Below are 26,896 nucleotides of genomic sequence, written 5' to 3'. Positions count from 1 at the left end.
AAAGAGGAACACCTCACTCAGCCAATGAGGTTAGGAAGACTAATCAGAGATGATGACATCAGATCTGAATGCCAGTCCTGTAAGTCTCAACCTACACACATTTTCTTCTCCAGGAAGCCTTCTCTGATGTCTCTCTATTACGTTAGGGATGCTTGCTCTATGCTCTATCCCCATAGGAAAAGCCTGCCAAAATGCCCAGAAAACACTCCCAGCCCTGGGAACAACAAATGCAAAATCTATGGGATAAAAACATCATGGAGGGACTTCCCCGGTGGTCCAGTGATTAAGACTCCATGCTTTCACTGCAGGGACACGGGTTCAATCCCAGGTCAGGGAGCTAAGATCCCACACGACAAGCTGCACAACCGAAAAATAAATACATAAAATCTAAAAAACCATTGTGGAGCATGTGGTATATGTATATATATGTTAACACATCCCCTACATTGCAATGACTTCTATTCTTATCTGTCTCCCCTACACATCTGTGAGTGCCCAAAGAGTAAGACTATGAATTGTTGACCTCTGTATTTGCAGCCCTCAGCACAGTGCCTGGCATGTAGTAGGCATTCAATAAGTAAGACAGGAGAGCAACAAGAAGATAGGTTTAGAGAGGGATTTCTTCTGGGTTTAGCTCACTGTCCTTCAAACTGGTATCTTGGACTCCCTTCTAGAGCAGTAGGATAAGACTATCGGGGAAAACAGTTTCTTTTAATTAAGGAAGAAACTTTAGACTATGGGAGGTATATGAGTCCTATGTAAGCTAAAATTATCATTTAAAAATCTCATTCAAATGGCCAAAAGAGTGGAGGAAGAGTTTTAGAGGTGATTGAATAGTAAAGCATAAGCACATGCTTTTGGCTTCGTTGCCTCACCAGTTTTAAGTCCAGGGCACATATGTCCTTCACTGAAGGCGCGTGTATGTGACTTAGTCACAGCCCAGTGTTATCTTTCTTCTGCATATGGTGCAAAGGTGTGTGCCTCTTCTACTCATTGCTGAGAAGGGAGCCAGAGGTCAACTGACTTGTTCTGGTTACACAAGCCAAGTTGGGAGAGTCTTAACTCTCACCCTGTTTTTCAAATTCTATTGGGATAATGAACTTTAGAGTCAAGCAGATATTAAATGTCTTCTAGTCCACCCATCTCCAACTTTCAGCCTTTGGCTCCATTAGAAGTCTTTCAATCTATACTGACATCACAAGATGTCTGGTTTGACCTGAATTATAGTTACACATATGTACCACATTTTTCAGATTAAAGTATAGTCATTTGTAACACTGACTCTGGAGCCAGACTGGGTTTGAATCTCAGCTCTACCTTTAAAAGCCATGTGTCTTGAGGCAAGGCATGTTCTCTGCTTCAGTTTTCCCATCTGTAAAATAGGTATAATAACTATACCTCTGTCCTAGGATTAAATGAGCTAATATTAATATAGTGCTTAGCATAGTTTCTGGGACACAACAAGGACTATATCAATGTTGGTTAAACAAAACAAAAATACAACTGATAGTAATGTTTATTACAATTCTAATAAATTAATTACTGTGTTTATATTTAACATTGCCTTTCTCTAGCTTTGGGGGGCATATGAGGGCCATAATGGGCTTTTTTTTTTCTTTTTAAAATTTTTATTGGTGTATAGTTGATTTACAATGTTGTGCTAGTTTCTGGTGTAAAACAAAGTGAATGAGTTATACATATACATGTGTCCACTCTTTTTTAGATTCTTCTCCCATATCGGCCATTACAGAGTATTGAATAGAGTTCCCTTTGCTATACAGCAGTTCCTTATTAGTCATCTATTTTATATGTAGAACTTAGTTGTTCAGTTGTGTCCAACTTTGCGATCCTATGGACTGTAGCCCACCAGGCTCCCCTGTCCATGGAATTCTCCAGGCAAGAATACTGAAGCGGGTAGCCAATGCCTTCTCCAGGGGCTCTTTCCAACCCAGGGATTGAACCCGGGTCTCCTACATTGCAGGCAGATTCTTTACCATCTGAGCCACCAGGGAAGCTTTACTTTATAAATAGCAGTGTGTATATGTCAATCCTGGCCTTTTTCTTCCTAGTATCTGTGGCGCTGGCAGACCACCTGGCACAGAGTGTCTGATGGACACTACCACATAGGGTAAGTTCTCCACCTCTTTCCTCACTCTATCTCCCCACTCAAGAAACTACTATGACTCCCTATTGCTTACTGCACCAAATTCAGTGTCTCAGCTTGAATTCCAGACCTAGGTAACCTGGTCACATTTGGTCTCTGTCTCATGCATTCTCAACAAGGGCAATATCGCCCCCATGGGGGTAAATATTGGTTCTTGGGAGTCCAAAAAATGTTGCTCTTTGTATGTATATAACATATAAACAGACCTATAGTATACAGCAGATAGCCAACTATCTGTGATATTGAGATTTCATTGGAGGGGGTGATTAGGAAAAATGCCTGAAAAGGTTCCTGGGCTATAATGAAAAAAAGAAACATTGACCTAGCCCATTTCTCGCCACAGAAAGAACACTTACAGCACGAAGGGTGGAGGAAACCGTTTTCTCCTCTTCGGTTCTCAGTTTGCAAGGGGGTAAAATGAGGAAGATCAGCCTGTGACCCCTGAGGCCCTTCCCGGCCCTGGCAGTTCATGACTCCAAGAATCGGGTGTTCACCAAGCCCACACATACGTACTCACCTAGAGCCTTTGCCCCCTGGGGAAGTGACTTTAATTCCCACCCACTGGTCTTCATTTACACATATCATCCTCTTCCTTGCAACACAGGCTCCCAAAATCTGTCTTCTCCTCCTCCCACTTTTTAAAAAAATATGTATGTATTTTCATTTATTAGTTGTGGCATACAGGATCTATTTCTCTGACCAGCAATGGAACCTGGGCCCCCTGCTTTGGGAGAGCAGAGTCTTAGCCACTGGACCACCGGAGAAGTTCTCCTCCCACTTTTGAGCCCCCATCCCCTTCACATGAAGCCTCTCCTGGTACCACTCCCACCTCCAATCCAGATAGTGCTGGCCTGGGTGTGTGGACTGGGATGTGAGTAAAGGACAGTTCCTCAGAGCCTGAGGAGATGAGGTTTCCAGCTGGCCCCAGCACGGTGCTTGGCATGAGATCAATGCTTAATATGTATTTGCTAAATGAAGAATGTTGAATGAATGAATGCTTTGTCTGCATCTCTGCCTTTTTTGCTTCTCCATCCCCTTTCACAATGTCCAAAGCAGCAAAAAACTTGTCCGACAGGGAAGGTTGTCCTTTTTTGGGTTTCCTCAGAAGCAGACCATGGGACACAGATGGGAATGCAAGCGGTCTGTTTGAAAGGCAATTCTGAGAGACACTGGTAGAGGAATGGGAACTGAGACAGGAAAGAAGCAGACACCCACAACTGTTGTGATATTAAGTCGCTACTATGGACAAACAGTGCTTTATTTGGCTGGAGAACTCTGGGAGTCAGTGTAGTTACCCTACAAGAGGAAGAAGCTGGGTGCTTATCCACCAGATTCCATTAGAGGACAGTAGAGAGCTGTTCCCAGGGGGCATGAACTCCCTGAAGTCCCAGTCTGCAGCAGGCAAGGGCACCAAGGTTACCAGAGTCTAGAGAAACCTGTGCTTGTATGCTCCATCATGTCTGACTCTTTGCAACCCCATGGACTGTGGCGCACTAGACTCCTCTGTCCACGGGATTCTCCAGCCAAGAATATTGGAGCAGGTGGCCATGCCCTCCTCCAGGGGGTCTTCCTGACCCAGGGATTGAACCCGAGTCTTCTGTTCTGGCAGGCAGATTGTTTACCACTGAGCCACCTGGGAAGCCTCCTGGCTTCCTCTGGAGAGCGCCCTCTGCCAAAGAAACCCAGGCACTGACAGTTGATATTCAGGCCAGAACCAGGAAAGCAGTTAAAGCCAAGAGATGGGGGAGGTAGGGGTGGGGGTGAATGCCTACAGCATTACTCCAGGGAAGCAGGCAAGGAGTGGGAGAGAAATGAGTGCTCAGAACCTTTCCTTCTCCCCTTCTCAGGGGCCTAAACACAAGCCATCCCAAACAGATAAAAATATTCCCTCGTATTTGTAAAACACCTAGCACTTCTTGAGTCTCCTTTCACCTATCACATCAATCCTAAGGGGATTTTCCTGCCATGTTGCACACCGTCCATCTCTAGATGGGGTTCCTGGAGTTACAAAATGTCCTGCTTGAGAGCCAAGCAGGGCAGGGAGAGGTGATGGGCATGTCATTCCTCGTCTCCACTGGACCTTAGACACCCTTTCAGGAGGGACAGGATGAATGAGAAAATAAGCACAGGCCAGCGCTGTCTTCTCTGCCCCCAGCGGTGGTATGTTAAGTGTTGTGGGGCTCTGCTCCACTTTCTTCCCATTCCGTAGGACCCACTGAACCTGGGTATCTCCTTCCCCAGGCTGCTCTGTGTGCAACTCTATGAACAAAGTCAGAGGCAAGCAAACAGCTCAGCTTGGCCCTCTGACACCCCACCTGGACTTGGGAGGAAAAGGCCCTGAACTTTAGACTTTACTCTGCCACTAACTTCCTGTAAGGCTGTAGCCAAGCCATTCAGCCTCTTGACCCTCATTTGCCAGGAGTATAAAATGGTTCAACTCTCCTGTTGCCACTGAGAAAGAAGGTCTGAGAAGGTATTTTACAGACTGTAAAGTGCTTATAAAAACATAAGATATTATCCTTGTTGTAATGCCTCCTGTCTCTGAACTCCTAGTGTGCTTGTGTCAGAACCACACAATCACACTCACATATTCTCCCATCGTTCCATCTTGAAGGACCTGCTGTTCCCTACAGGTGCCGTGTTCTTTCTTGTCTCCAGTGGTCCCCTCTCCTTCTGCTCACATTGACTCCTGGTTACCTCCTACAAATCTTTGAGGACTCCGCTGCAGTGATGCTTGTCTAGACACTGTCTCCTGACCCCCGCCCTCTGCAGTCTGAAGCGGAAGTCCCACCTCTGGGCGCCATGCCTCCTGGGCACCCCTCTGTGGCTTAATGCTTTCTTCATTTCCTTGAACGTTCCTCAAAGCAGAGAGACTATTAGTCTACCAGGGCGGCTGTAACAAAATACCACACACTAGTGGGCTTAAGCAACAGAAGTTAATTTTCTCACCAGTCTGGAGACCAAGATGAAGCTGTCAGCAACGTTGGTTTCTTCTCTCCCTGGTTTACAGTTGGCCACCACCTTGCATCTTCACATGGTCATCCCTCTGTCTGTTATATGTCTGTGCCCTAATTTCTTTCTTTGTAGGACAACAGTCATACATGTCCCCAAGGACCCCATTTTAACATAATCACCTCCTTAAAGATCCTATGTACAAATACAGTTACATTCTGAGGTGCGGGGATTACGGCTTCAACATACGAATTGGGAGGCACACAACGAACCCATAAGAAACCTTACTTTTATATCCCTATGTACAACTCTGGGCTGACACATCAAAAGTGCCCCCAAAGCGCTTCTGAGTCACTGAGTGAACGAATGAACAGGTATGTACTGTACATGTTTTTCCAACCCGCATATAAGCTACTTGAGGACAATGAAAGAGCACTAGCCTCGGGACTGGGGGACCTGGATTATTCTTCTTTGCTTTGTGTCAATATAGAAGGCGATCTTTTTAGCAGCAACATCAAAAGATGCCCCTTTGGCACTTCCCTGGTGGTCCAGCAGCTTAAGACTCTGCGCTCCCAATTCAGGGGGCTTAGATTCAGTCCCTGGTCGGGGAACAGTTGCATACTGCAGCTAAAGACTCTGCATGCCACAGGAAGACTGAAGACCCCGCATGCTGCACCTGAGACCTGACGCAGCTAAATAAATAAAAAATAAATATTTAAAAAATTAGCGATAAAGAAAGATGCCCCTTTACCTGGGGATCTAACATGCCTGTTCCACTCCTAAAGCAATCAGAGATTCAGAGCATTCATTATTCACAATGCCTAGAGCATTTGCCAAATTCAAGATTTCTATAATTTCAACCTAAGAAAATGCCATCTGCTGCGCAGAAACTGATTGTTGGCCACCCTTTATGTGTTACATTCTCTTCCAGTGAGAAACCACATTTGCCTGAAGGGTGAGTGGTTCTTCCGGACCCGCTTAGTAATCACTGGAGAATCTATTGTCTTAACTAGTGCAGCTTGATAAGTCATCAGTGTTGATTTAAACAAATGTTTCAGACACACTAATTATAGCATTTTGGCCTTGGAAGGCACCTTAGAAATCACGGGCCATGAAACTTTAGACTCAAGTTTAAACCCTGCCTTCTTGGATAAACTAAGTTTTTCTCATCTGTCAAACAGGTGGAGTAACATTTCACAGACTTATTTGGAGTATTGAATAGGATAACGAGTATATGAATATATAGTGTCTTATACCTAACAGGACAGAGTAACTCTTAATATTAGTTTTCTTCCCCTCTCCGTTTTACAGATGGGTAAATCAAGACCCAAAGGAGGATAAAGCCCTAAGCAAATCACCAGCTTTTTAAAAATATATAATTTTGGTTTTTATTTATTTTTGATTGTGTTGGATCTTTGTTGCTGCGAGGGCTTCTCTCTAGTTGTGGCAAACAGGGGCTGTTTTCAAGTTATGGTGCTCAGGGTTCTCATTGTGGTGGTTTAGAACCACAACCTCCTCATTAGATTTCCAGCTCCTTTCTAGTCCGGTCTCCTTTCTGACATCAGAATTCTCTTTCTAGAACAGAAATCTGATCCTGTCACTACTCTGCTCAAAAATTCTGCAAGTTTCCTGATTTGTACAGGATGAAGTACTCTTAACCACAAAAAAAAGCAAAAATATATTTTAAAATGCAGGTACACATCTGCCAGATCATATATATATGTGTGTGTGTATATATATATATATATATACACACACATATATAATATATACTAATATAGTTTTCCAGGGCTGCTCTAACAGATGCCAAAGACCGAGTGACTTAACAAAAGCTGAAAATTCAAGATCAAGGTGTTGGTTTCTCCTGAGGCCCCTCTCCTTGGTCTACAGATGACTGCCTTCAAGCTGTGATCTCCACATGGTCCTTCCTCTGTGAGGTCATGTTCCTACTGTTTCTTTTTGTGTCCAAATGTCCTCTTACTAAAAGGACACATGTTAGGATTTCCCTAGTGGCCCAGTGGTGAAGAATCCATCTGCCAAAGTAGGCGAACACAGGTTCGCTTCTTGGTCCAGGAAGATCCTACATGCCGCAGAACAACCAAGCCTGGGTGCTGAACTACTGAGCCTGAGCTCTAGAGCCTGAGAGCCACAACTACTGAGCCCACATGCTGCAGTTACTGAAGCCCAAGCACCCTAGAGCCTGTGCTTGGCAACAAGAGAAGTCACTGCAATGAGAAGCCTGAGCGTCCCAACTAGACAAAGCCCATGACATGCATCAGTGAAGACCCAGCACAGCAAAAAGAAAACTAAAAAATGGGACACATGTCAGATCAGATTAAGGTCCACTCTAACAGCCTATTTTAACTTAATCATCTTTTTCTTTATAAATCACCTCTTTAAAGGCCCTATTTCCAATTCTAGTCACATTCTGGGGTACTGAGGGTTAAAGATTCCATATATGAACTTGGGGGAGAACACAATTCAGCTTGCAACAATATATGTGCATTCAGTTCAATTCAGTTCAGTCGCTCAGTCGTGTCCGACTCTTGGCAACCCCACGAATCACATCATGCCAGGCCTCCCTGTGCATCACCATCTCCTGGAGCTCACTCAAACTCATGTCCATCGAGTCGATGATGCCATCCAGCCATCTCATCCTCTGTCGTCCCCTTTTCCTCCTGCCCCCAATCCCTCCCAGCATCAGAGTCTTTTCCAATGAGTTAGAAACGTTTTAAAATTACACCTTCTTGAAAGAGTTTGTTTAAAAGGTATTAAAAGCTAAATTATTTGGTTGATTTTTCTATTTCAGATGTAGCTTCTCTTGGACGGGAAGACCAAGAATTTGGTATTACTAAGACTATTGTAACTGGCTTGAGTTGGACTTTGAGAACTGCCATAGTAGAACTCCCAGAAGTACAGATTCTGCTAGGTCTCGGTCAATGTTTCCTGGTTTATTTTCAATAAGATTTGACTTAAGATTCCATCTTATTTAACATCCCAGCTCAACACCAAACAAGCAATCAGTCGTTGTTTTTTAAAAACATTATTTATTTATGTGGGTGTGCCAGGTCTTAGTTGTAGTGCATGGGATCCTCGATCTTTGGTGTGCCATGCTGGGTCTTTAACTGTGACATGAGGCATCTAGTTCCCTAACCAGGGGGTGAACCTGAGCCCCCTGACTTGGGAGCCTGAGTCTTAGCCACTGAAGCACCAGTGAAGTTTCTTACTGCTATTGTTGTTCAGTCGCTAAATGGTGTCCGACTCTTTGCAACCCCACGAACTACAGCACGCCAGGCTTTTCTGTCCATCACTTTCTCCCTGAGTTTGCCCAAACTCATCCTGTGAGTCAGTGATGTCATCTTTGGCTCAGCCTCTCTATTCTTTCTGTAGCTATTTCTCCACTCTACCCCAGTAGAATATTGGGCACCTACCCACCTGAGGGGTTCATCTTTTAGTGTCCTATCTTTTTGCCTTTTCATACTGTGCATGGGGTTCTCAAGGCAAGAATACTGAAGTGGTTTGCTATTCCCTTCTCCAGTGGACCACATTTTGTCAGGCCCTAACTAGCAGGGACACGCCCTTCAGCCACTCAATGTAACTGGATGACATGCCTGGTGCCCTGGCTGTCCCACTGCTGGTCCTCATTGAGCAAAAAATATGGAATGCTTCCTAGTCATTGCTTTATTAATTCAGTGAAACTAATAGAGCAGACCCCCATCCCTTTCGCAGGCAGTTTGTGATCTCACTAAGCATCACTATCTTCCCCAAGCATGCGTCCTACTCTTGTGCTTTACATGGTCTTGTCTCATCCTGGACTGCCTCTTTCTCACAGTCATGGAGACCTGACACTTATGTGCAGATAAACACCCCCTCCTTTATTTTCTCATGGTACCACGTACCTCTCCCTACTTAGTGGTTAACAGGATATATTTTTAAGGTCAGTTTTTCTGTCTCCATCACTAGACTTTATACTCTTTGAAGGCAAGAAACATGTTCAATCACACAGTAAGCACTTAGTAAAAGCGCTAGATGAGTGAGTCTGCCATTCTGCATGATGGCATGGCTGACAGTCATACACACATGCATGGACCTAAAGCATTGAGTTTGCCTTACCCCCATGTTTTTCCAAAACCTGTAAAACATTCACAGGCCCAACCTGACTCCATGCCAAAGAGAGGAAAGAAGCCCTTTCATGATGAGGCCCCTGGACCCTCAGTTCTACCCTCAAAGGGAGCTCGAAGTAAAATACAGCTTTGGAAGTTGACTGCTCCACCGCCTTCAGCCCACAGTCTTTCCTCTAAGCCACTCTGCCATCTGTCTCTAGCGCTGGGAACTTTTCAGTCCAGTCTCAGGATGTGTTAAAAACTGTGCAAGAATGGTCTGTCTTTGAGAAATGTACATGACATTTGACAAACAAGGGGATGGGGAATGTTTTATGTTTGTGACTGAAAGAGAAAACACAAAATTGCTAATAATTGCCTTTGGGAGGTGATATTATGAATGATTTTTGCTTTAGTCCCTAGGATAGGTTGTGTAAATTTTCTACAAAAGCCACATTTGACTTTTATATTTGAAAATAAAGATACAATAAAATCCTATCTTGGTGTGGCCATAAAATTCTTGTATAAAATGTGAGGCCTTGGTATTCTGAGGCTACTGAAATGACCAGGGCAAACCAGATCAGCCAGCCAGGGGATTTGCGGAGATTCTATGCCATTCAAATCTTCCCTGCCCTGGCTGGGATTTGGCACTTCCTACTGGTGGTGGACCACAGTGGCAACTCATAGACTCTTCCAACTGGTTGACTGACCCTCATAATGTAAACTCAACACCAGGGACACTGGGAACCCTTGCAAAATGGAGCTCCCTGTCTCCCAATATACACCTCGTCAGAGGAGAGGTGGGGAGATGTTCTGAGATGTTCTGAGAACAGGGTCAATTGCCTCATATCTGAATTTGCGAAGTTGGTGGGGAGTCATGATCTTGGTATGTTGCGGCAAGCACAGAGGTTCATCACCCAGATCTCCCTTCAAGAAAGAAGAGGCTGCTTGGTTGCATAGAGTTCTGTTAGCTGACAGCCTCCAGTTAGCATCTTCAGGATCTGTCTTGGGATAATCTTGTGAGCTAAGGACATACTGCTCCTTTTCAGCAGCCCCTGGCCAACCACTTCAGCATGGTGGGAGACGGAGCCTGGTGGTTTTTGCCCTATGGGGCCCTCTTCTAAGGGACAGTCTTGTTTCTAGAGCTTCCCAGCCAGTCATCCGACACACTTTCAGATCAGGCTCTGAGGCTTTTCCTGCACAGTTCTGCTTCTTCCCCTCTGTTATCTTTTACAAATATTATCTCTGACAAACCTCTTGCACTCCCAACTACAGCTCAATGAACCCTACAGAGACAGTTTTATACACACACACACACACACACACACATAAACACATAAAGGGATCCATGAGTCTGAATAACACATGAGCCATCCATGCCACATGGAAGAACCTGCTAACACCTGCTAAGTATCTACTCTGTGTACGAGCATTGTTCCTGCCCTCAACCAAGCACTGTCTAATGAAGGAGACAGAGAGGAAACGAAATCGACAAAATAGATTGCGATACCTTTGTGTAACACATGCATGCTTCTAATTGTTCAAGTACATAGAAACCTCTAATGAGTTCCCAATGGTTTCATCCTACTGTTTTCTTTAGTTGAGTGAACATTCTTCTTGCAACCTTATCATTTTGCTTTGCCAAATCTTTTGCTACTGACACAACAGAGTTAAACTCGAATGCATATACAATGGGGAAATTCTAATAAATTCTAAATTGGGGGCTTGGATTGATGAATCCCTGAATAACAGAGTTGATTATACAGTCCTTTGTATTCCAGTTTCTGGTGTTTTATTGGTCTTGGCTCTGAAATGACTGATGATCAGCAGATCTAATAATGACAGCAAAGACTGAAGTCCAAAAATAATAAGACTTAAGCCACAGTCACATTAAAGCCGGTAATAATAATAAGTCTCTAAGTTCAGCAAATAGCTGTGAAAAGAGAGGCGAAAAGCAAAGGAGAAAAGGAAAGATATAAGCATCTGAATGCAGAGTTCCAAAAAACAGCAAGAAGAGATAAGAAAGCCTTCCTCAGCAATCAATGCAAAGAAATAGAGGAAAACAATAGAATGGGAAAGACTAGAGATCTCTTCGAGAAAATTAGAGATACCAAGGGAACATTTCCTGCAAAGATGGGCTCGATAAAGGACAGAAATGGTATGGACCTAACGGAAGCAGAAGATACTAAGAAGAGGTGGCAAGAATACACAGAAGAGCTGTACAAAAAAGATCTTCACGACCCAGATAATCACCATGGTGTGATCATTGACCTAGAGCCAGACATCCTGGAATGTGAAGTCAAGTGGGCCTTAGAAAGCATCACTACGAACAAAGCTAGTGGAGGTGATGGAATTCCAGTTGAGCTATTCCAAATCCTGAAAGATGATGCTGTGAAAGTGCTGCACTCAATATGCCAGCAAATTTGGAAAACTCAGCAGTGGCCACAGGACTGGAAAAGGTCAGTTTTCATTCCAATCCCAAAGAAAGGCAATGCCAAAGAATGCTCAAACTACCGCACAATTGCACTCATCTCACATGCTAGTAAAGTAATGCTCAAAATTCTCCAAGCCAGGCTTCAGCAATATGTGAACCATGAACTTCCTGATGTTCAAGCTGGTTTTGGAAAAAGCAGAGGAACCAGAGATCAAATTGCCAACATCTGCTGGATCATGGAAAAAGCAAGAGTTCCAGAAAAACATCTATTTCTGCTTTATTGACTATGCCAAAGCCTTTGACTGTGTCGATCACAAGAAACTGTGGAAAATTCTGAAAGAGACGGGAATACCAGACCACCTGACCTGCCTCTTGAGAAATCTGTATGCAGGTCAGGAAGCAACAGTTAGAACTGGACATAGAACAACAGACTGGTTCCAAATAGGAAAAGGAGTCCGTCAAGGCTGTATATTGTCACCCTGCTTATTTAACTTCTATGCAGAGTACATCATGAGAAACGCTGGACTGGAAGATTGATTGGAATCAAGATTGCCAGGAGAAATATCAATAACCTCAGATATGCAGATGACACCATTCTTATGGCAGAAAGTGAAGAGGAACTAAAAAGCCTCTTGATGAAAGTGAAAGTGGAGAGTGAAAAAGTTGGCTTAAAGCTCAACGTTCAGAAAACAAAGATCATGGCATCCAGTCCCATCACTTCATGGGAAATAGATGGGGAAACAGTGGAAACAGCGTCAGACTTTATTTTTCTGGGCTCCAAAATCACTACAGATGGTGACTGCAGCCATGAAATTAAAAGACGCTTACTCCTTAGAAGGAAAGTTATGACCAACCTAGATGGCATATTCAAAAGCAGAGACATTACTTTGCCAACAAAGGTCCGTCTAGTCAAGGCTATGGTTTTTCCTGTGGTCATGTATGGATGTGAGAGTTGGACTGTGAAGAAGGCTGAGTGCCGAAGAATTGATGCTTTTGAACTGTGGTGTTGGAGAAGACTCTTGAGAGTCCCTTGGACTGCAAGGAGATCCAACCAGTCCATTCTGAAGGAGATCAGCCCTGGGATTTCTTTGGAAGGAATGATGCTAAAGCTGAAACTCCAGTCCTTTGGCCACCTCATGCAAAACGTTGACTCATTGGAAAAGACTCTGATGCTGGGAGGGATTGGGTGCAGGAGGAGAAGGGGATGACAGAGGATGAGATGGCTGGATGGCATCACTGACTCGATGGATGTGAGTCTGAGTGAACTCTGGGAGTTGGTGATGGACAGGGAGGCCTGGCGTGCTGTGATTCATGGGGTCGCAAAGAGTTGGACACGACTGAGTGACTGAACATCTCAGTCGCTCAGTCATGTCTGACTCTTTGCAACCCCATGGACTACAGTATGCCAAGCTTTCCTGTTCATCACCAATTCCTGGAGCTTACTCAAACTCATGTCCATGAGTTGGTGATGCCATCCAACCATCTCATCCCCTGTTGTCCCCTTTCCCTCCTGCCTTCAATCATTTCCAGCATCAGGGTCTTTTCCAATGAGTCAGTTCTTCACATCAGGTGGCCAAAGTATTGGAGTTTCAGCTTCAGCATCAGTCCTTGCGATGAATATTCAGGACTGATTTCCTCTAGGATGGACTGGTTGCATCTCCTTGCAGTCCAAGGGACTCTCAAGAGTCTTCTCCAACACTGCAGTTCAAAAGCATCAGTTCTTCGGCACTCAGCTTTCCTTATAGTCCAACTCTCACATCCAGACATTACTACTGGAAAAACCAAAGCTTTGACTAGATGGACCTTTGCTGGCAAAGTAATGTCTCTGCGTCTTGATATGCTGTCTACATTGGTCATAACTTTTCTTCCAAGGAGCAAGTGTCTTTTAATTTCATGGCTGCAGTCACCATCTGCAGTGATTTTGGAGCCCAAAAAAATAAAGTCTCTCACTGTCTCCATTGTTTCTCCATCTATTTCCCATGAAGAGATGGGACCAGATGCCATGATTTTACTTTTCTGAATGTTGAGTTTTAAGCCAACTTTTTCACTCTCTTCTTTCACTTTCATCAAGAGGCTCTTTTAGTTCTTCGCTTTTTGCCATAAGGGTGGTGTCATCTGCATATCTGAAGTTATTGGTATTTCTCCCAGCAATCTTGATTCCAGCTTGTGCTTCATCCAGTCTAGCATTTATCATGATGTACTCTGCATATAAGTTAAATGAACAGGGTGACAATATACAGCCTTGACGTACGCCTTTTCCTATTTGGAACCAGTCTGTTGTTCTATGTCCAGTTCTAACTGTTGCTTCCTGACCTGCATACAGGTTTCTCAAGAGGCAGGTCAGGTGGTCTGGTATTCCCATCTCTTTCAGAATTTTCCAGTTTCTTGTGATCCACACAGTCAAAGGCTTTGGCAAAGTCAATAAAGCAGTAATAGATGTTTTTTTTTGGAACTCTCTTGCTTTTTCCATGATCCAGCAGATGTTGGCAATTTGATCTCTGGTTCCTCTGCTTTTTCTAAAACCAGCTTGAACATCTGGAAGTTCACGGTTCACGTATTGCTGAAGCCTGGCTTGGAAAAATTTGAGCATTACTTTGCTAGTACGTGAGATGAGTGCAATTGTGTGGTAGTTTGAACATTCTTTGGCATTGCCTTTCTTTGGGACTGGAATGAAAACTGACCTTTTCCAGTCCTGTGGCCACTGCTGAGTTTTCCAAATTTGCTGGCATATTGAGTGCAGCACTTTCATAGCATCATCTTTCAGGGTTTGAAATAGCTCAACTGGAATTCCATCACCTCCACTAGCTTTTTATCTACCCATACATGAAAGACTTAGCTTGCTAATTGTACCTGTAACCTAAGCAAGCAACTTCTGAGAGGAGAACCGAGAACACAACAGAGGCGCCAATGTTCTATAGCATCACAGTTAAATTTTCTCTCTTCTAAAAAACTCTGAAAAGAATTTGTTGCCCTCCTTGGGGAGTTCACAGGGAGGCAGAAGTTGGGTCACATATTAGTTTTCTAGGTCATTTATAAAAAGGCCTGATAAAAAACAAGTTCCTACTGTATAGCACAGGGAACTATAGTTGATATCTTGTAACAAACCATAATAGAAAATAATAGGAAAAATAATACATATATCATATATATATATGAATAGCTGAATCACTTTGCTGTACAACAGAAATTAACATACCATTTAAATCATCTATACTTCAATAAAGCAAAAAAAAAATCTTTTTTAAGGGCCTGAATTGTGTCTTTGACACATAAGCATCCAAGTACACCAGCCTCTGGCTATATATATATGTATATTTATTCTGGCTATACTATATATATAATACATATACATGTATAATAGAGATACATACACATATATATAGATATATGTTTAATCTGAGTCTCTGTTCTCAGAGCTATGTGAAAGTCCAGCACCTCCCCATTTTGGGGAACTCCTTCCGAGACAGTGGCTGTAGGTCTCTTCCCATGACTCACTCAGCCTGCCCGCTACCAGCTTGCCTCCTCTTGACCATCCAGTGTACTCTCAAGCCTCCAAGGAAAGCTCTGTCTGCCCCTCTGCACCCCTGCACGCCAATATTCTCTCTCCCTCATTCTCCTTAGCAATACTAACACTGGGCAGTTACAAGTTACAAATGCTTACTGACTGTATAAGAATAACAAAAGCAGGTATAGTGTAGCTCAAACAGAAGTCAACTAAAGAACTCCTCCAAATCAATAAGAAAAAGAAAACCCAGTTTTTAAAAATACAGAAAAAAAAAAAAAGCCTTGATTTCAAAACAAAGAGTTCAAAAAAGAAAATATATGAATCACAAGTACAAACACAAAACAGTTTTTATCAGTGTTCGTGTAAATACCATGTACATTTGTATGAACACCTCATTATTCATCAGAGAAATGCAAATTAAAACCATGAGATACAATTTCTCACCCACTAGAATGGCTATATATTCAGACAATGACAAATATCAAGTGTTAGCAGTGAGATGGAGTTCCTACAACTTGTGTACGTTGCTAGTGGGGGGTAAGATGGTACAACCACTTTGGTAAACTGTTTGGGAGTTTACTGTAAAGAATATACCTACTCTGTGTCCAGGAATTCCCCTTTCAAGCATCTACTCAATAGAAATGAAAATGTATGTACACGAAAAATCATTATAGCAATATTTATGGCAACTTTATTCATAATAATAATACCTGGAAACAAAATGTTGCCAATAGGAGAAAAGATAAACAAATTGTAATTTTTTTTTGTTTTTAAAAGCACAATAAGAATCAGAAAAACAAGAAATTGATACTCATATTAACACTGATGAATCTCAAAACTATACTGAGCAGGACACAAATGAGTACATACTGTTTGATTCCATTTATAATTCAGTCACTGCAAAGAAGGAAGATTATATTTAAAATTGCTTATTTTACTGTTTCTCTAGCTTCATATGTTTCAAGATTATATCTTTTAAAAAATTTAAGGGTTTACCATGTGCCACTAAATTTCTTGCTCTTCTCTATTCTTCTACTAAGATTCTCTCAGGAAGATGAAACGCTGAATTAGATCTAGAACCTGAAGATACACTTTCTGACAAGTCCAAAATAGAAAAAAAAAAATGATTTGAAACATTTCTCTTATTGTACTTTGTGGACTTTTATAAAATACTGTTTAACAGCTTTGTATATTCTCTTCAAGTCTTTGATCACTTTGTAATAATAGAAAATAAAAATTAAACTGCTTCATAACTTTGTTTTAAGCTTTCATGTAATTGGTGCTGGTTCATTTGGAACCTTAAATATGTTTTTATTAAATCTCTCTCTCTCTCTTTAGAGAAATGCAAATTAAAACCAAAAGGATATGACACTACATACCTGATGGGATGGCTAAAATTAAAAAGTCTGACCAAATATTGGTGAAGTTTCGAAGAAACACACACACTGCTAATGGGATTATAAATTAAGACATCCACTTTGGAAAACTAATTGGCACTTTTAAAAAGTTAAACTTGCACTAATCATTTGACCTAACAATTCAACTTCTAAGTATCTACCCCAGAGAAATGAAAATGCATCTCCACAAAAACACCTGTATGCAAATATTTATAGCAGTATTTTAAGATTTGCGTGTGAAAGTTGCTCAGTCGTGTCCGACTCTTTGTGACCCCCATGGACTATACATTCCATGGAATTTTCCAGGCCAGAATACTGGAGTGGATAGCCTTTCCCTTCTCCATGGGATCTTTCCAACCCAGGGATCGAACCCAGGTCTCCCACATTGAGCCACAAGATTTATTTTTATTTACTTATTTATGGCTGTGCTGGGTCTTCGTTGCTGCATGGGCTATTCTCTAGTTGCATTGTGCAGTGGTGGGTATTCTCTAGATCACTGTGCAATGATCTCATTGCAGTGGTTTCTCTCGTTGTGGAGCACGGGCCTTAGGCATGCAAGCTTCAGTAGTTGCAGCACGAAACTCAGAAGTTGCGGCTCAAGGGCTCCAGAGCACAGGTTTAGTAACTGTGGCACACCGACTTATTTGCTCCATGGCATATGGGATCTTTCTGGACAAGGGATCAAACCTGTATCTCCTGCACTGGCAGGAGGATTCTTAACCACTGAATCACCAGGGAAACCATTTATAGCCTGGTGGCTCAAGGGTAAAGGATCCATCTGCCAATGCATGAGATGCAGGTTTGATACCTTAGTCAGGAAGACCTCCTGGAGAAGGCAATGGCAACCTCCTCCAGCATTCTTGCCTGGGAAATCCCATGGACAGGGCAACCTGGTGGGCTACACTCCATGGGGTCACAAAAGAGCCCTGTTATTCACAACAGCCCTCAAACTGGAAACAGTGTTTACCAAATGGCCTGTCAGTAAGTGAGATGTTGTATATCTATAGCGTAGTGTACTACACACAATAAAAGCATTATACTAAATGCAAGGAGGCAGACCCAAAAGACTACATATTGTATGATTCCATTTATATGAAAATTCTAGAAAATGCAATACTATAGAAACAGAAAGATCAGTGATTGCCTAAGACTGAAGGTGGGAGCAGAGATGGATTGCAAATAGGAAGAAAGGAATTTTTTGTGGTAATGAAAGTATTGTAATATTGAACTGTGGCAATGGCTGAATAGTTGTATGAACTCACTAAAACTCAACAAGATTTACACTAAAATGGGTGAATTTTATGGCATCTAAATTAAACTAAATAAGCCTGTTTTAAACAAAACAAAACAGAAAGCTATTGTGTCTTCAAGACAAACTTTTGGGCTCACCACTGCAGTGCCTGCATAGCTCTGCATAACTCTTGTAAATTTTTCCTTGTGCTCTCCTGTTTACACCCTCAGAAAGCCTCATAGGAGACCAGAAGTGGATGGTCTAGCAAGCAGTACTAATCTTATGGTGGGTGGGGATCTTCTTTGTCTTGGTAGAAGTTAGAAGGAGAAAATTAACAAACAGGAACACAAGCAGAAAAGCGTGACTGGGATGGCGAAGACCTTAAAATCATATTCTAGCTATTCATTGTTCTTCTAGTTTATACTTTTTGGTCTTTTCTGTGCCAGGTAAGTGCTGTGGCAATAAAATAATCAACATTATGGGCAAAGTCCTTACTCTTTGGGGGCTTATATTCTAGTTGTATGAAACAGATCATACATCAGCTGATAGATAGACAGATAGATGAACAGATACAGAGACAGATAAATAGATGACAGAAAGCTAAGTAGAGCTATAGATAGGTATAGAGATACAGAGATAGATACTATATAGATACATATGTAGATGATTAATAAAAGAAAGTATAAGCTTATCTCATTTTACTGCACTTTGCATGTCCTGTATTTTTTTAATTATATGTTGATTTTCTTTTTCTTTTTTTAAATTTGTTTGACTGTGCCAGATCTTAGTTGTTACACATGGAATCTTCAATCTTAATTGCAGCACGTAGTCTCTGACCAGGGATAAAACTGTGCCCCCTGCAGTGGAAGTGTGCATCTAACCACTGGACCACCAGGGAAGTCCCAATACTGCGTTTTTTACAATTAAAGATTTGTGGCAACTCTGTGTCAAGCAAGTCTGTCAGCACCATTTTTTCCAACAGCATTTTCTCATTTCATCTCTCTGTGTCACATTTTAGTAATTCTTGCAATATTTCAAATTTTGTCATTATTACTATATCTGTTATGGTGATCTGTGGTCAGTGATCTTCGATGTTACTACTGTAATTGTCTTGGGGCACCGTGAACTGTGCCTATATAGGATGGCAAACTTAATAAACGTATGTGTTCTGATGGCTCCACTGACCAGCTTTTCCTCTATTTCTCTTTCTCACCTTCAGTTCAGTTCAGTTCAGTTGCTCAGTCGTGTCCAACTCTTTGCGACCCCATGAATCGCAGCACGCCAGGCCTCCCTGTCCATCACCAACTCCCAGAGTTCACTGAGACTCACGTCCGTCGAGTCCGTGATGCCATCCAGCCATCTCATCCTCTGTCATCCCCTTTTCCTCCTGCTCCCAACCCCATCCCAGGGTCTTTTCCAATGAGTCAGCTCTTCGCATGAGGTGGCAAAGTACTGGAGTTTCAGCTTTAGCATCATTCCTTCCAAAGAATAGGCCTCCCTATTCCCTGGGACACAACAATATTGAAATTAGGCCAATTACTAACCCTACAATGGTCTCTAACTGCTCAAGTAAAAGGAAGAGTCATACATTTCTCACTTTAGACCAAAAGCTAGAAATGATTAAGCTTAATGAGGAAGGCATGTTGAAACCTGGGAATGGCTAAAAACTAGGCCTCTTGCACCAAACAGTTGGCCAAGTTGTGAATGCAAAGGAAAGGCTCTTGAAGGAAGTTAAAAGTGCCACTCCAACAAACACAGGAATCATAAGAAAGCAAAACATCCTTATTGCTGATATGAAGACAGTTTCAGTGGTCCACATCCTCTTAGTGAGTGACTGAAGTCGCTCAGTCATGTCCGACTCTTTGTGACCCCATAGACTGTAGCCTACCATAGACTGTAGCCTACAGGCTTCTCCATCCATGGGATTTTCCAGGCAAGAGTACCGGAGTGGGTAACCATTTCCTTCTCCAGGGCATCTTCCCAACCCAGTGATCGAACCTGGGTCTTGCGCGTTGCAGGCAGATGCTTTACCCTTCGAGCCACCAGGGAAGCAAGCCTAATCCAGAGCAAAGCCCCAACTCTGTTCGATTCTATGAAGGCTGAGAGAGGCGAAGAAGCTGCAGAAGGAATGTTTGAAGTTAGTAGAGGTTGGTTCATGAAGTTGAAGGAAAGAAGCCATCTCCATAACATGAAAGTGCAAAGGGAAGCAGCAAGTGCTGAGGCTCAGAAACTGCAGCAAGTTATGTAGAAGATCCAGCTAAATAATTAATGAAAGTAGCCACACTAAACAATCTAGGGCTTCCCTTGTAGATCGGTTGGTAAAGAATCTGCCTGTGATGCAAGAAGCCTGGGTTCAATTCCTGATTCGGGAAGATTCCCTGGAGAAGGAAATGGCAATCCACTCCAGTATTCTTGCCTGGAGAATCCCACAGACAAAGGAGCCTAGCAGGCTACAGTCCATGGGGTCATAAGAGTCGGACACAACTTAGCGACTAAACCACCACCACACTAAACAATAGATTTTTAATGTAGACAAAACAGCCTTCTCTAGGGAAAAGATATCACCCAGGACTTTCACGGTTAGTGAGGAGAAGTCAATGTTTGGCTTCAAAGTTTCAAAGACACTTGTTATTAGGGGCTGATGTAGCTGGTGACTTTACGTTAAAGCCAATGTTCATTTACCATTCTGAAAACCCAAGGGTCCTTAAGAACTATGCTAAATCTACTCTTCCTGGGCTGTATCAATGGAACAACAAAACCTGGATGATAGCACACCTGCTGACAAAATGATTTACTGAATATTTTAAGCCCAGTGTTGAGATCTACTCTTAAGACCTATGGCTCAGAAAAAAAAAAAAAAGGTTCCTTTCAAAATATTAATATTTATTAACAATGCACCTGGTCACCCAGAGCTCTGATAGAAACATTCAATGAGATAAATGTTTTCATGCCTGCTAACATCCACCCTACAGCCTATGGGTCAAGGAGTACAGTAATTCTGACTTCCAAGTTTTATTAAGAAACACATTTTATAAGGCTATAGATGTGATAAATAGTATTCCTCTGATGGACCTGGGCAAAGTCAATTGAAAACCTTCCGGAAAGAATTCAACATTCTAGACGCCATTAAGAATATTTGTGATTCATGGGGAAAGGTCAAAATATCAGCATTAACAGGAGTTTAGACGAAGTTGATTCCAACAGTCATGGATGACTTTGAGGAGTTCAAGACTTCCGTGGAGGAAGTAATTGCAGATGTGATGAAAACTGCAAGAGAAGCAGAATTAGAAATGCAGCCTGACAATGCGACTAAATTGCTGTAACATCAATTTAAAATTTTAGTGGGTGAAGAGTTGCTTCTTATGAATGAGGGAAGAAAGTGATTTCTTTCTAAAACAATTTTATTTCATTATGTATTTGATTCTTGGCTGTGCTGGGTCTTCATTGCTGCCCAAGGGCTTTCTCTAGCTGTGGTGCTCGGGTTCCTCATTGCAGCGGCTGCTCTTGTTGCACAGCCTGGGCTCCAGGACGTGAAGGTTTCAGTAGTTGTGACACGTGGGCTCACTAGTTGCAGCTCCCAGGCTCTAGAGCACAGGCTCAACAGCTGTAGTATACACGGGCTTAGCTGCTCCAAGGCATGTGGCATCTTCCTGGAATCAGCGATCAAATCCGTGTCTCGTGCATTGGCAAGTGGATTTTTTTGTTTGTTTTCACCACTGAGCCACCAGGGAAGCTTGACAGTGATTTCTTGGGATGGAATCTACTCCTGGTGAAGATGCTGAGAAGACTGTTTAAATGACAGCAAAGGATTTAGAGTATTAAATAAACTCCATTGATGAGGCAGTGGAAGAGCTTGAGAGAACTGACTCCAAGTGTGAAGGAAGTTCTACTGTGAGTGAAATGCTATCAAACAGCACTGCATGCTACAGAAAAATATTTTGTGAAGGAAAGAGTCAATCAATTTGGCAAACTTCATTGTTGCTTTATTTAAGAAATTGCCACAGTCATCTCAACATTCAGCAACCATCAACACTGAGGCAAGACTCTCCACAGGAAAAAAGATTACAACTCATTGACGGTTCAGATGATGGTTAGCTTTTTTTTTTTTTTTAAAGAACTAAAGTACTTTTAAATTAAGGTCTGTACATTTTTTAAGACACAATGCCACTGCACACTTAACAGATTACAGTATGGTGATGGTCGTGTCCTACTCTTGCAACCCTTATGGACTGTAGCCTGACGGGCTCCTCGGTCCGTGGGGTTCTCCAGGCAAGAATACTGGAGTGGGTTGCCATTTCCTTCTCCAGGGGATCTTCCTGACCCAGGAATTGAACCCGGGTCTCCTGCATTGCAGGCAGATTCTTTACCAACTGACTATGAGGGAAGCCCTAGGTTGAAGTACAGTGTTAACATTATTTTTATATGTACTGGGAAACTGAAAAATTCATGTCACTTATTTTATGCTGATACTACCTTTTTGTGATATTCCGGTTATTAAGGTGGTCGGGAACCTAATTTGCAGTGTTTCCAAGTTATGCATAAAAAGAAAATTCTTAAAGTACTCAGAAGAGAGTTAAAAGGTGACATCAGAGAGTGGCTGAACCACAAGAGGAAGCCAGTCGTGCAAAGACCAGAGGGAGGAGCATCCTAGGCACCATTTTTTTCATTGTCCCTTACCACTCGAGGTCCTCCATTCCCTCTTCACTCAGCCTAAAATTCCCCAAACTCCCTCAGTCACCTTAATTCTGTCCCACTCATTGGGAAAATCACAACCTTGTTCAAATTCAACTTTCCACCCACACTGGTCTCACTTTAAGCTTGTCACTTGTGTGTGCTAAGTTGCTTTAGTCATGTCTGACTCTGTGGGACCCTATGGACTATAGCCCACCAGGCTCCTCTGTCCATGGGATTCTCCAGGCAAGAATATTGGAATGGGTTGCCATTGCCTCCTCCAAAGCTTGTCACGTAAGAAGCCCTTACTGTTTCCCAGCTAATATCTGCCGACTCCCTGATTTGTTCACTCTCCTGCACCCTACAGTCATACGTTCGCTTTCTGCTAACTGGAATGTTTTACACCCTTGCCTCTTTCCCCCTATCTTCACACTCAGCTCGTGACTGTGCTTCTTTTTTGAGAAAACTGAAGAGTCAGAATCCACATGTCCACAAAGGTGTACCAGGTTAGACCCTGCCCTCATAGCACACTCAGAGATCCTATATAAAAGCTTCCACTTACACATTCTCCCCCTCCCCTAGGGGACTCTAGAATACCAGGCCAGCAAATCCTCCCTCCAACCTACATCATGAACTTTCCCTCTACTGGATCGTTTCCATCAGTGTATGAATTGTTTCAAGCACTTTGAAGACAAGCAAGTAAAAACCACCCCTTGACCTGATTTCCCTTATTTGATTACCAAATTACTTCTCTGTAAGCTTTTGTATGAAGAAGGAAATGGCAACCCACTCCAGTTTTCTCGCCTGGAGAATCCCATAGACAGAGGAGCCTGGCAGGCTACAGTCCATGGGGTCGCAAGAGTTGGACACGACTTAGCAACTAAACCAAGCTTTTGTGGACAAACACTTGTCTACACTGCTGCTACTGCTGCTGCTAAGTCACTTCAGTCGTGTCCGACTCTGTGCGACCCTAGAGACGGCAGCTCACCAGGCTCCGCTGTCCCTGGGATTCTCCAGGCAAGAACACTGGAATGGGTTGCCATTTCCTTCTCCAATGCATGAAAGTGAAAAGTGAAAGTGAAGTCGCTCAGTCGTGTCTGACCCTCAGCAACCCGTGGACTGCAGCCTACCAGGCTCCTCCGTCCATGGGATTCTCCAGGCAAGAGTACTGGAGTGGGTTGCCATTGTCTATACTGCTGCTGCTGCTGCTAAGTCACTTCAGTCGTGTCTGACTCTGTGTGACCCCATAGACAGCAGCCCACCAGGCTCCCCCGTCCCTGGGATTCTCCAGGCAAGAACACTGGAGTGGGTTGCCATTTCCTTCTCCAATTCCTCTTCTCCGGTTCTCTCTTAAAATCTCTCCCATCCAGTTTTTGTGCCACCATTGATATGGTATTTTCAAGGCCAATAAGACAGACAAAAATAAAACCCTACCATAAACAAGCATGATAGAGGCAATCTGAGTAAAAGAAGAGGGTGGGTAGGTGGGACAAAGTTCTAAATTTTAGCAGCTGGGTTGACTACCTATATCATAAGAATTCCTTAGGTAAACTGTCTCCTTCTACACCATTTGAACAATACTTCCTTTCTATACATTGTATTTATTTTCTCTGGAATCTACTGTTGTGCAGTTTCTGAACATCAGATTAACCTGCTCACCATTCGGACACGACTGAGCGACTTCACTTTGACTTTTCACTTTCATGCATTGGAGAAGGAAATGGCAACCCTCTCTGGTACTCTTGCCTGGAGAATCCCATGGACGCAGGAGCCTGGTGGGCTGCCATCTATGGGGTCGCACAGAGTCGGACACGACTGAAGCAACTTAGCAGCAGCAGCAGCAGCAGAGTTAAAAATCATAGCAGAGAGGGAGAGTGCTCATTTACATTTAACTGTAAAAATCAGTGTGGAATCTCAGACATGTAACAGTCTCTTTTGCCCAACCAGAAATATTTTTTTTTTTAGTTTGAGAAAGAATTACACACACCCACCCACCCCCGAACAATATCCTTTTATTTGAAGATGAATGTTGTTGCCATTTGAAATAATTTTGAGCTATCCCTCTTTATAATTGGCCTTGCCAGAAATTTTGTATATTAACCCCAGGAAGGTTAAAAAATCCAGCTGCAGTACTTTGCTTACTGATCTTATAAAAAGGGGCAACTCTGACTTACCTCAGTGAGGTCACCTCAACTCCTTTTGTGGGCAAGGTTTTCCTATTGGAGACTGCACCAAATGAGGTAGACATTTGACAGCTGTCCTGGTCAGTTGGATAATACATGAAACCTCAGTGACTTGTGCAGATCAGTGCTTAGCAAAATGCAAGTCACAACCTATTAGTGGGTTATGGAATTAATATGGTGGGTTAATCAATTTTTGGCTTCCCTGGTGGCTCAGCAGCAAAGAACCCACCTGCAATGCAGGAGATGCAGGAGACATGGGTTCCATCCCTGGGTCAGGAAGATCCCCTGGAGGAGGGCATAGCAGTACACTCCAGTATTCTTGCTGGGAAAATCCCATGGACAGAGGAGCCTGGTAGGCCACAATCCATGGGTTCACAAAGAGTCGGACACAACTAAAGTGACTGACAACACACACAACCAATTTTTTTAAAAATGAAATAGAGCAGAAAATACCAGAGTTCAGTACACACATTCCAAGTATGACATAGTTCATGAGACTTTGGCTTCTGTTATGAAGAAGTGCATCTTGGATTATAAAATTAAAATTTTAAAAATTAAAGCCACTGCTCTAGATTCATTTATAATATAATACCCAGAGTGGTTGAATGCACTCATCAAAATTAGAGGACATTTGGAAAATTTCCACATCGTATTCAGCGTTATATATCACCAGGCATGAGCAGACACAAGGGAAATCCAGAGCACTTTAGAGAGAAGTTTTCCTGTGTAGGACCAGGTAAAGAGCTTGCAAGTCGTCTCCAATCTAAATTACCATCCTAGAGACTTCATAATTTACAAAGCACTTTCACAAACTTCATCTTATTTGAGGCTCTTATTCAGCCTTTGTAGTAGGCAAGACAGGAAGGCGACAGCATCTGAGACAGGTTTCAGTGATCCATCTAGTTTAGTCAGGAGTCCAGCCAGCAGCTGGGAGAAAGGATCTAGCCCCACAGCCCCAGGGAGAAAATTGGCAAGGTTGAAAAACCATGTGTGGGTCCTAGCCAAGTAAACTGGGGTTCAGGGCAGAACTCCAGTTTCAGGAGGGAGAATGGAAAAGATGAAGAGGAACTGGGACAAAAGCCCAGATATTAAACAAGGCACACAGGTGGCCAGGCCCATCCACAGCATACTGCTGGATTCTAAGCTCATACTTGCAGAATTCCAGAGCCCACAACTGGCTTTTCAAGAAGCAGCATCAGAATATCATGTGGATAAGGGGCAGGATGGAGAAGATCTCAAGAACTGATGAAGGCATGAAGAGACCAGTGTGGAACGGCAAGTTAATTCATCTGTCTGGCATGAGTAGGGCGGGCTGCCAAATTAAACACAGGATGCCCCACTGAAACCTGGATTTCAGATAGACAATGAATATTTTCATGTAAGTGTGTCTTTTGCAATATTGGAGACACATTTATACCAAAAATTGTTGTTTATCTGAAATTTAAATTTAACTTGGCAGACGGTATTTTTATTTACTACATCTGGTACCCCTACATGTGGGTCTTAGAGAGGATGAGGCTAGAAGGCTTGACGGAACAAGATCTTAAAGAATTCTGTGTGCCATGCTTGGCGGATAATAGGAGGCCAAGAAAAATTTTCAGCATGGGAATAATATAATTGGATTTATATTTTAGAATCACCATTATAGTAGTCCTTTGAATAACAAAATAGTTCAGAAAGATAGGAACTGAGAGACCAGAAAGCTGTTCAAATAGCCTGGGTTTGAGAACTGAAAATAACTTTGCTCACTTCACAATTCTCCCTAACGCTAGCGAGATTTCCAGGTTTTCATGGACTACAGAGACCAATGTATTCTTTCAAGAGCTACTCTTTGTTTCAAGGAATAAAAAACACCTTTCGAAGTGGGGAAGGGAATATATATTTTATTGTTCTCAAACCCTGTATCTGTCACATCCTTCTTGAGGAGGCTGGAAAGATATGTATATATATATATCAGTCTCCCACTAGTTAGCTCATGTCTTGCTCACCATTGATTATCCCATAGGTAATCAATAAACACTTGTTGGATGACTTTCTTAAGGGCAAAGTCTATCTTCACCATATTTGTTTCTTTAGCATCTGACCCAAGGCTGGGAATAAGTTTCTCAGAAAATAGTTCTTGATTAGAGTGATCTAATTAATTAACAACCTGAAGTGCTTGCTATTAACTACATTTGTCTAACATTACTTCAAAGGTACAACCTGGCATATTTTTCACATGAATGCAAAAGAAGACTGCCTTTTCTACTGGACCAGAAA

This window comes from Bos grunniens, chromosome 3, assembly GCF_055505025.1.
Source record: "Bos grunniens cultivar Pamir isolate PY7600 chromosome 3, Bosgru_T2T1.0, whole genome shotgun sequence".
In the NCBI taxonomy this organism is placed as follows: domain Eukaryota; kingdom Metazoa; phylum Chordata; class Mammalia; order Artiodactyla; family Bovidae; genus Bos; species Bos grunniens.
The sequence above is the reverse complement of the archived record's forward strand: the minus strand, read 5'-3'. Positions refer to the sequence as shown.